This window comes from Oratosquilla oratoria, unplaced genomic scaffold (assembly GCF_046742065.1).
Source record: "Oratosquilla oratoria isolate Oo_2021 unplaced genomic scaffold, ASM4674206v1 SCAFFOLD61, whole genome shotgun sequence".
NCBI lineage: Eukaryota > Metazoa > Arthropoda > Malacostraca > Stomatopoda > Squillidae > Oratosquilla > Oratosquilla oratoria.
The window spans coordinates 136,466-149,118 of record NW_027467725.1 but is presented as its reverse complement, the minus strand read 5'-3'; positions in this window follow the sequence as shown (position 1 = coordinate 149,118).

Here is a 12,653-nt window from a genome sequence, read left to right as displayed (position 1 = left end):
CCGTCCCAATTTCACATTCATCTACATTAACCTTGAATAAACCTCCTTCCACTCCACCACACGCTTAGCTATCTTTTCATTTGTATAGCCAATCCTTTTCTCTCTTCACTACTGACACCCTCCCCACTACACTCCCAAACTCAACCCTTTCAACTTAGGTTCACTCAATGCCAACACATCTGTCTTTCTTCTCACAAACATACTTCCTATCTCTTCCCTAAGTCTCATCTATATCACACCCACACACACTAAAAGACCCAAACCTTAGGGTTCTGGTTGGAAAACTCCTCCCATACCCTCTCAAGGCTTGACTTTATTTTCTCAAAATATGTATATTTTCATGGTTCAGAAAACACTTCATCTTGGGGAATGTCTATTGAAGAAGGGAGAAGACAGAAAATAGGGATGAGTGGAGGATGGTTATATATGGATGAAGCTGTGATGCATGTAAAGGAGTTGGTTGGGGATGGAGGGGTTATGGGGTGGTTATGTGTGAATGATATTTTGATGCAGCCCAAAGGGATTTCTCCCCGTTTTCTCTTTTTCTGAATAAGACAGAGAGGGGGGCTGCTGATTAAATGAAGTGGCCTTGCTGTGGATGTGCTGTGTCTTGCTGCATTGCATCTGACCCAGGGTAATGGGCAAGATGCAGGGTTGACCAGTCACCCAGGAGCCAAAGAAAAGAGAGAGGCAGGGGTGGTGAATGGGAGTGGATTGGGTGGGGATGAAATAGGTGGGAGTGGAGTTGTGTCTTTTCACTTTGAGTACCCCCTTGTAAGGGGGAACCCTTGGTATATATGTAGAAAACAACCCATAATTCAACTGATCATAAATTTTTTGTTGTTACAGAATCTATTTTCACTTTTTATTTGGTTGTACAATGTAATGCCAATTAACTGCTGTACATGCATTAAAACAATTGTGTGACTACTTTTGAAAGAAAACAAGATAATTTTCATTAAATATTATTTAGTACAACACTACACTGATTTATTGGGACAGTTTGGACATATGGAAAGAACAAGTGAAAAAAAAGACTAGCAAAAAGTGTATGGAAGACAGAGATGAAGGGAGTGAACTTGAGGGGAACACCGAGGGGTGGATGGGGTGAAGGGGGCCTTGGAAAAAAGAGGAATGTATGTTGAGCAATGAAGGAGGAGGATGGACACGTGTGAGCGGAGAATGGTTGTGAATGGATCAGTTAATGCAGCCTGAAGGGATTTCTCTTTGTCTTCTAATTTACTTGAGTGGGGACAAGGAGGGAGGGGTTGCCATGTGAATGAAACAACAGGGGTAACTCAGATTTGGCTGCTAGGCCCAGCTGTGGTGCAGTGTCCTGCTTCTGTCTCGAGCATTGAACAGGGGGCAGGGATGGCTTTCCATTCACAAAAATTAGGAGCCTACACCAGGAGTCACATAACTGTAGCCAAAGCAGTCACCTTAGCCCTATGTACTTGGACTGTTAGGGTAATCGAATCTTTGCTGGGAATCAGACAGAAGTACAGAATTCAAACCCAATACTAAGTTTATGTGAGACCAGCATATTTCAGATTATGCTGCCACTGAACATGTAAACAATATAAAAGGGAAACAAATGGGTGTTTGATAGATGCAAAATGGGTAAAGGCTGTGCACGCCTTGGCTGACTGCCTTCCTTATAAGGGGAAAGGAGCATTTTGGTAGACTACACTGATCATATAATCTCCACATATTGAGTTTACAGCAAGTACAAAGACTTCTTCTCCCTTATGAGGGAGGTAGCCAGAAAACAAAGGCATAAAATCCACTCCCACCCATTCCATCCCCACATACTCAATTCCTATCCACCCCCCTCCCTCCTCCTTATCTAGGCTCCTCCCAGATGATGGGTCATCCCTGCATCTTGCCTACTACCCTGGGTCAGAAGCAGTGTCACAAACGGCACATCCACAGCAAGGCCACTTCATTAAATCAGTGACTCCCCCTCTCTGTCTCCTCATGCAGAAATGGAGAAGACAGGGAGAAATCCCTTTGGGCTGTGTCAATTTATTTTTCACACATACTCCCTCACCCACTCCATTTTATGCATCACAGGATCATCCATACAAAACCATTCTCCAATAACCCCTATTTTCTCTTCTCCCATCCTTCCTCAATAGACATTCCCCTCTTTCCCAGTGCCCCTTTTACCCCATCTATCCATCTCATCCTTGGTCGTTCCTTCATGTTCACTCCTACTGCTACTTTCCACACCTCTTTTACTAATCTTTCTTCACTCATTCTTTCCATGTGTCTAAACCATCACAATACTCTTTCATCAACCCTATCTCCCAACTCCCTTTCCACTCCTGTTCTCCTCATCCCCTTGTTTCCCACACTGTCCAGCCTAGTAACCCTTTTCATACTTCTCAGGCACCTCATCTCAAACACATTCAAACTCCTCCTATCTTATGTTTCATGTTTCTATCCTGTACAGTGCTGTCAACACAATCACTCCTTCATACAATCTCCTCTTAGCATCCATTCCCAAATGTCTATTTCTCATTACACTTTTTAATCTACCAAGGCATTTACTTGCTTCTCTCAATCTACATTCTACCTCCACCTCCACTTCCTGCCACATTTGCACCCAGGTACCTAAAACTATGCAATTCCTCCAGTCTCTCTCCCTTAAAACTCACTTTGTCTGTTGCCACTTTTCCCTTTGTACACCTCATCACCTTACCTTTATCCATATTTATTTTCCACTTCCTTCTTTCGCACAACTTCCCAAACTCTGTTATTAACTTCCTCAATCCTCCTCTGATCCTGCTACAAGCGCATTGTCATCAGCAAACAACAATTGGCTTATCTTCCACTTTTCTCCATTTTCTTTAACCATATCTAATCCCCGACCCATTACCCTTGCATTTACCTCTTGCACCACCACATCCATGTATAAACTGAACAGCCAAAGCGACATAACACATTCCTGGCAGTCCCACTTTTACCTCATACCACTCACTCTCTCCATTTCTTATTCTAACACAAGCTCTACTACTCTCATAAAAAGTCTTTACTGCTCTTAAGTTTTCCTCCTATTCCATATATCTGTAATATGTCCCACAGTGCCTTCCTGTCTACCGTCAAGCCTTTTCCAAATCCATAAATGCCCCAAAAAACATCCTCAACTTTTCCTAAAGCTTTCTCACGTCTTACCACAAAAATTTGATCCATGTAACCCCAACCTGTCCTAAACCCACACTGTTCCTCACCAATTACTCCCTCTGTTCCTTTCCTAATTCTCTCAATCAAGACCCTCCCATAAGCCTTACCAACTACACTTAACAAACTGACCCTCTGAAACTACAACACTCACACTTGTTCCCTTTTCCCTTGTAAAGTGGAACTATACAAGCACTCCTCCAGTCCTCTGGCACTCTACCCTCTCTTACACACACATCAAATAACCTTACCAGCCAGTCCATTACTGTACCTTTTTTTTTTGTTAGACATTCTGCATGACATCCATCCAACCCAGGTGCCTTACCTGCTCTCATCATCTTAACAACTGCCTTCACTTCATCTTTCTTTATTCCTCCTCCACTCTCATCACTCATCATGGCCATTTTCTTAGTGCTTCCCACTGCAGCATTCTTTCCCTCCCTATTCTCCTTTACATTTAGTAACTCCCTAAAATACCCCCACCCATCTTCCTCTTACTGCCATCTTCTCCATTATTGTCTCTCCACCTGCATCTTCTCTACTTGATTTGCCTCCTCTTCCTCTCTTAATTTCTTTTTAAAACATCTTTTTATCACTTTCAATATTTTTTTGTCATACTCTTACCCCATTTCACATCTGCTCTCCTCTTTGCCTCCTTTAACTGATGCTTTATTTCGTTTCTTTTCTTTGTACCTCCTATATGATTCTCTTGTCCTATTTCGTAACCAATCTGTGAAAGCTTGCTTCTTCTTCTACAACCTTCTTTGCTTCCTCATCCCACCACTCACTACCCTTCCTCTCATACTCCTTGTTCCAAACACCATCTTTGCACACCTTGTGACTCCCTCCTTGAACCATCCCCATTCCTCCTCCACTCCTAGTTCTGATCTATCCTTCACTTCCTCCCACTCTTTTCTCAGCTTCTTCTTGTGCTCCTGCTCCTTTTCCTTCTCATTTAAACAGTTCACTTTAAGCACCTCCCTACCTTCTGTCCTTTTCCTTTTTCTCTCCTCCACTCTCAACTTACCTTCCACCAAAAACTCTGGTATTCCACCACTCTCTCCTCTTAGAACATGTACATCCTTAACTCTTCCTACTATTCTCCTGGTTACCACTATAGTCCATTTATGCTCTATCTACCACCCTTCCATCCACCACCCTCTCCCTTGTGTACTTAGGCTTGATTTTCTTCCTAAACACTCTTTGCTATCATCAACTCTAGACATCTCCAGCATCAAATCTCCACTATGATTTTTTCCTAGAACTCCACATTTCCCAACCACTCCATCTATTGGTTCATTTCCTACCCTAGCATTAAGGTCTCCCAATACCACTACATTGATATTTCTCCATAAACCCTCTATGTACTCATTTAAATCTATCCACAAAACTCCCTTTCCACTATATTCTTCTCACTACCAGACCCATATGTACTTACAAAAACCCACATTTCCCTTCCCAGTTTCACCTTTATCCACATTAACCATGAAGAGACATTCTTCCACTTCTTTTTTTTTTTTTTTTTTAGGAATGCCCCCATATATACCCTAAAGTATCATATGCAAGCTACTTAATAGCTTTTAACCCCATAATAACATGCAGCCAATACCCCAGACGAAGATGAAAAAATGAAATAGAAATAAAAAACAATATTAATTCAACAGGTTTAGTTGGTAATGATGCAGACACAATTTAATTTAGTAATTTATTCAGCAATTACAAATTTTATTTAACACTTTTTTTTCAGATATTGTGACATGACCTGCTGTTGATCTCCAAGTCTAAGACCTTGACATGATAGTAAAGTTGTGGTCACAGAGGCACCTGATTCTAGTAATGGTCATAGGAAATAAGAACTCATAGCCAGTTGATGTAACTCTGCTCTACATACATACATGGGTGATTCTGTAACCAGAAGGATAACAAAATCTAAATGCACACATGCAGATGATTTATTAAAGTGGGACAAGAGAAAAACAAGAGGACATGAAAAGAAACTCAAAAAGGATGGTTATAGAAGAGATCTGAAAAAGAATAGTTTCCCACACAGAGTGGTAGATATCTGGAACAAATTGGATGAGGCAACAGTGTTTGCAAAAACTATACAAGAATTTAAGAACAAACTAGATGCTGAAAGATACAAAGATGGGCCACTACGAGCATAGCTCTCTTCTCGTATAATACAACTAGTTAAAATACGCACACATGTATATATACTTGATAGAGAGGACATGTTAAACTGGGACAGGAGAAGCACAAGAGGACATGGAAAGAAAATAAAAAAACAGCTACGGAAGAGATCTGACGAAAAACAGTTTTCCACAGAGTGGTAGACACTTGGAACAAACTGGACAAGGAAATAGTGTGCGCAAAAACCATTCATGAGTTTAAAAGCAAACTAGACACTGCGAGATACAAAGGCGGGACACCACGAGTGTAGCTCCCCTTCCCTCAAAATACAACTAGGTAAATAAATACATACATGAAAATTCAGACTGAGCTATTTTTTACTTGAATTTACTGATATAAAATATATATATATATATATATATATATATATATATATATATATATATATACACACACACACACACGCAGGCCCCGCACTTGCAAACTTGTCATATGAGGAGAGATTGGCTAAACTGGAGTTACAGACTCTGGAGTAAAGAAGAGAGAGAGGCGACCTACTGACCACCTACAGAATCATGAAGGGCACAGAAATACTCAATAGAGAAGACTTGTTAAACTGGGACAAGAAAAACACAAGAGGACATGGAAAGAAAATAAAAAAACATAGTTATAGAAGAGATCTGAAGAAAAACAGTTTTCCACAGAGTGGTGGACACTTGGAACAAACTGGACAAAAAATGAGTTTAAGAGCAAACTAGTCACTGAGATACAAAGGTGGGACACCATGAGCATAGCTCCCCTTCCCATAAAATACATGCACTCACAATATTCTGTAGCAAAATGCACAATAATTATCTTTTGCAAATAGCGTGGTAGTCCAAGTCAGTACACTCTGCAGCCAACTGAACAATAATGGGAAGGACAGGGTACCAGTATTTTGTTGGCTCAAAGGACTTGGGCTATCACACTGTTTGTATAACATAATAATTTTGAATTTCACTACAGAATATTATGGGTTTGTTTTTCAATGGAGGATATATTTATAAAGTTTGTCAGTGAAGTTCAAGAACATGCTGTATGTGTATATATATATTTTACACAGTCATCCCTTGACATTAGCTGTTTTGGTTATTTGCAAGTTGTCGCTAGGAAATCTAATTAATATAGTTTTCAAGCAAGAAATGTGGAAACAAATTCAAGTCACACACCATACACTGGAACAAACTGGATGAAAAAAAAGTGAGTGCAAACACCATACAAGAATTTAAGAACAAACTAGATGCTGCAAGATACAAAGATGGGCCACTACAAGCATAGCTCCCCTTCCTGTATAATACTAGGTAATTATCACCTTCCACACCACCTAAGCTATCCTCCCCCTATTCCTCCTTTCCTTCACTTTACTTGAGACTGTTCTCAATTTGACCACGCTCATGCTACCCTTGTGATTGTTTACCATCTTACTTAACATCCTACTACTATGCAGTTTTTATCCACTTTTATAACATTTTTTGCCATATGTATTAAAGTACACTGGCAATACTGTCTATTTAGTGCACTTGAGGATGGAAGCTCATTTATGCTGTCAACTTTACTGTACATATGAATTGGGAGTGTATTATTTGATGAAGAGCTTGTATTTGTTGTTGGCAGTGGTAATGATATGGAAGCTCACCTCCCACTTTCTTCCACTCTCACTAAACTTCTCCAATCCCCTCCCCATCATCCTCACATTTACCTCCTATACCACCCCATCCATGTACACACTGAACTACCATGGTGACATTACACAACCCTGGCACAGCCCTACCTTCACCTTAAACTATTTACTTTCACCATTCCCAAACTTAACACAAGCTCTACTACTCATGACATTAAAACTTTTTACTGCCCACAACAACTTTCTCCCAATTCCATGTTATCTGCAACAACTCCCACAATGCCTTCCTGTCCACCCTCTCATATGCCATCTCTGGATCCATGAAAGCCCCAAAATAAAAAATATCCTTACCTTTTCCTAAAAGTTTCTTGTAAATCTGAATCACCATAATTTCATCCATATATTATCTTTCCTAAACTGACAGTGTACCTCCCCAACCCCTCTTTCCTTGTCCTGAACTGCTTTCAGTATCTCCTTCACAATTTCTTTCTCTTCTTTTTCTCTTTGGTATTTGTGCACATTGTGTTTTTCACCGATACCCATAAACCACAATGCATTTCTTTTTTGTCCACTGTCCCTCACCCAATTTTCCTTTTCTTTGATCACCTTCATCACTGTTTCCTTTGCATTCTCTTTTACCTGCTGCTGTACTATTTTTTTGAATGAGAGTTTTTGATTTTCACATTCCTGTTTCCACTGATTTTTTATTTCGTTCAGATCAGTTTCTTTGATTGATTCTTCCATCTTTTCAGTTACTTCTTGTAATTGTTCTTTAACCTCTTTCTTCATTTCTTTGTTTTTATTTCTAACCTCATCTTCCTTTTATTTTCTCTTTTAATCACACTCAGTTCACTTTTTTGATCATTTAATTGTCTTAGTATCACCTCGTTAGTTATGCGTAAGTTCGACACCTCTAATTGTAAAGCTTTATGGTGCAACTTTAAATCGATCAATTCTTCTGCTAAGGTGTTAATGTCTTGATTCCTTATTGCTCTGCTAATCCTAATATCTCTATCCATGTCCATAGTTTTATCCATTGCTTCCCCTTGCCTCCTAAATCCCAAAAATAAGTCAGTCATACCTGTAAGTCGTCCTCGGAGTAATGATTAAACATGTTTTCTTAGGGATTACTCCCAACTACACTCCCAGACTCAAACTCGCCCCTCCCTTTCAACTTAGTTTCACTCAATGCCAACACATCCATCTTTCTTTTCACAAATATACTGCTTATCTCTTCCCTTTTACTCTCATTTGTACCACATCCATGCACATTAAAAAGAGTCAAACTATAGGGTCCTGGTTGGAAAACTCCTCCCAGACTCTCTTATGTATTTTTTTTTTTTTTTTTTAAGGATGCCTAGTCTTATCCCCATCCTGTTTTTGTTGCCTTTTATAACTCAAGTGGGAATACTCGGTGGCAGTATTATTTCTCCTCTACCACTGGGTTCAGCAAAAAAGGAAATATTCAGAGAAGTGGTACAAGACAGTATTAATGTATTAATGGTGGGGGGGACAGCATAACAGAGGGTCATCTCAGTATAATAAAGGAGCATTATTTCTGTAGGAATAGAGGTTTCCTCTATCACAGACAAAATGATGCATGGCTTTGGTCCACAGGGGTACCCCATATACACCTTAATTATCAGCTATATGCTACGGAACATATTTTAACCTCACAATAACATGCAGCCATGAGTAAATAAATTAATACATAAAAAAATACAATAAAAGAAAAAACAGGTTGGTATGAAGTGAGCTTCTGGACCTGATCTGAAGACCAGGTACCAGACCCTTAGCACAACACCTCCTTACTGTGGTGGAGCCAGATATCTTAAGGGTGGGAGGCATCCAGGTCTTCTTTAGTGGTGTGGGTACTTCCATCAGTTTTCCTTCCTCTCACAGTCAACAATGCAGACTTTTACAGGCACATCACAGTAGCACCAATCTACTTTGTATTATTGTGGAACTGTTTCTACATCACTGATTGAAAGTAAATAGATGAGGGAAGCAGCTGCTGGTTGTCAGCTTTCTATGTGTGGCAAGGTGCAAGAAATACAAATGAAGTTGAACAAGAAATATCTTGGGCCCAGCCCAGAGACCAAGAAATATCAGCCGAATTAATGGAGGTTAAGGGTTGACTTGTTCTGAAAACTGGCAGCTTTGCTGTCCATCTTGCAAGACTAACACACGCATGTACACACCATTGGTCCCTGGGTGCACAAATCAACCAGGATGGTACTGATTATGAACCTACTGCATGCAATAGAATGTATTCTGACAAACTTGATTTCCTATATCTACTTTTCAGAAGTAATATTATATCAAGAAAAGTTAATGCATGAAGCATGGACAACCAATACAAGAACACAATCAAAGATCCAAGCTGTTGAGATGAGAATGTCAAGATTAATATAATTAACATATGGGATCACGTGGCATAAAGAGGTACAAAATCAGACTAAGACAAAACTTTTAAGAAGAAAAAAAAAAAAAATTACATATATATAAACATAAATATAATAATAATAATAATGGAGAAAAAAAAAAAAAAAAAAATGAATTAATATGGTATGGCCACATCAGATCCACATCTTCTATCCCAGACCCCACACCACATAAAAAAATGGACCCACTGGGAAGAACAGTGAAAGCCTTTTAGTGAACACTGCTGATGCTGATAAGGAGACCTCTTGGGAAAACAAGAAAAAGATGGATAGAAAATGTGGGGTCTGCAGCCCTAAGGATCTTGTACATAAGTTAAAAAGTATGAGACCATCTAGGATTGGATACAATTGGATTTTTAACCAGGACAGGTCTTAGGCCTACCTTTGAGGAGGATGAGATGTATATAAATCATAGTTCTTCATCTGGCCATGAGTAAATGCAGGAACTGAAAGTTATGTGACAGCTGGTCTCCCAAAATTATAGGGAGCCACTTGTCACAAGAATAAGGACCTAGTGGCTACAGATTTTTGGTTGGCATGACCATGTTACGAGAAGTATGAAGAGTTCTGAATATTAATGACCAACATGACCTGAAGGTATGGAAACTTTGGAGTATTGTGTGTGTTGTTGTTGTTGTCGTTCCCTAGACTGTCTGTCCGAGCAGTCCCGTCTCCCCAAAGAAGGCCACAGCCGAAACTGGGTTTTCCCACAAATCCTTTATAGAGTGTATGTTGTGTTGTTTGCGTGCATGATTGTGTATAATGCAGTCTTCCATTATGTGTTGTATGGTATGGGGTGAAGTGTTACATCCTGGGCAGCTGTTCACAACACGGTCGTCCAGCCTCTTCTGGTAGCTTAGAAGTGCTGGGTGGTGACCGCATCGCAGTCTGGCCAAGTGGACTCTGTCCTTTCGTGGGAGAGAGGATTCAGAAGGGTGGATATCAGGGGGTCTGGCATGCAGCAGTGTGTTGTCTTTCAGTGTGTTAATGGAGCGGTGAGTGATATGATTATGAATATGTTTCCGGAGTGTGTGTTGTATTGGTTGGAGACTGTTTCTATGTCACTGGGTGACAGCAGAAGGAGGAAAGCAGTTATCAGTTGTGAAAAGGTGTTTGGAATGCAATTGAAGTTGGTAGAGACCTTGGACCCACTCTGGAGATTGAGCATCAGGTCCTCACAGCTACACCTCCTGATGGAGGTGAGGTGGTTGACATTTATGAAAATGGGTAGCTCTTCTGTCCGTCTTGCAAGACTACCATTAACAGGTACCCATCACTGGTCCCTAGTATTCATATATACAGTAAACTGGAAGTATATTCATCACATAATGAATTATACTTTAATCACTATTTCCCTTTCTTGTCTTTCTTGTGCTTATGTTTTTTATGCTTTTTTTCCTTCTTCTTCTTCTTCTTTTCTCTATCTTCACCAGAATCTGAATCACTTGTACTGGGTTTCCTCTTACAGGATGAAGGCGACTTGCTTCTACTGCGTTGCTTATGTTTTTTATGCTTTTTCTTTTTCTTGAGATCCTTCTTCACCTTTTGTTCTTCTTTTAGCTGTTCAAAAAGAAAGTAAAACCTGACAAATAAATATATGTACATAAATATTTACTTAAAAGATTTCAAAATACATATCAAAAGTAGATATTTCATGATGTGGCCAATACTGCTGGCAACATGAACTTGCTACATGGTGATTGACTAGCAGTACTTGCCAATGCTCATAAAACAAGTTGCAATATTTTGTTAATGGAATTATGTATTTGTTAAAGTAATTGATTGGGTGTATCTACTAGAGCAATAGGATTTATTATTATTATTATCATCATTATCTTTTTTTTTTTTTTTAATAAATAAATATAGATGACCTTCCTGACATCTGCAGGGGTTAGGGGACAGACCCTTGGAAGTTGGAAGTTTTTGCAAATAATTTCTGACCCTCTACACCCATTCCATAAGTAATGAGTAACTTCTCAAGTCTTAAATCAATTTAAGCACCTCAAAACAGCCTCAACTTATCAAGCTTTTGAGACCAATTGGTGTGCTGTATGAGAGGACTGGGCGGATTGGAGTATCTACTGTAGTTCTTGATATAGCATTTGATAAAGTAACCTCACAGTCAACATCTGTAGAAACTGGAAGACTACTTGAATGGATGAAAATTTTCCTGGAGGGCAGGTACATGATGACAGTAGTACACGAAAAGATGTCAGGATGGGCAGTGACCGTGCTCCAGTCCCATAAGGTTAGGTGTAATGTTTCTTGTCAATGTTAATGACATGATCAAGCCATTACCCTTGATCTCTTTTGCAGGACGGACCAATTATGGGTATCTGCATGTGACAGTCCTGCAAGATGAACTGTGAGCTTTCAAATCCTGTCCCCTCGTCTCCATCAAGAGGTGCAGCCCTGAGAGGCTGCCACTTGGTCTTTGGACTGGGTCCAAATCTCTCTTTATCAACTGCAACTGTATTCTTAAGCTTTTTCACACACAGAGAACTGACAACCAGCAACTACTCTCTTCTTCCTACCAATTTCAGCAGGTGACAAAGAAATAGCCCCCAATGATGCAATACAAACCAGTCCACAATTTCTTCCCAGAGAGATCCATGGGAAGTTCCAAGTTCCACAGTGGCTGGCAACAGCCACTGTGGGACTGTTGGTTTTCCACTTATTGAAACTTGAGGCAACAATTAATTCTCTTGCAGGAGACTTATGGCCTCCATGTAACTGACAACAGCCACCAGATTAGCACACAAGTCACTAAAAGAAGAAATATTGTGTTGATGCCTGGATTTGGTAAGGGTAGGTCAATGTGGGATGAGGTGTTAAGTGCTGTCTGTGTGATGACTGCACCTGGGGCAGTTTGTTTCTGTAGCCTACCTATTCTGTGTTGGTATTGTTCTGGTGTTGGATGGTGACCTGAATGTAGTTGGGCAAGTGTGGTTCTTTCTTCCCATAAGAACATAAGAATAAAGGAGACTGCAAGAGACCATAAGGCCTACACTAGAGAGCTCCGTATCCATCACCATCTGTCATCCCCATCCATAAAGTTGTCTAACCGTTTTTTTAAAACAACTGATAGTTTCAGCGCTTACTACAGGGTTACTAAGTTTATTCCATTCATTGACCACCCTATTAGTAAACCAATTCTTGCCTATTTCCTTCTTAAATCTAAATTTGTCCAGTTTATACCCATTACTGCAAGACCTGCCCTGTTGTTTTATTATGAT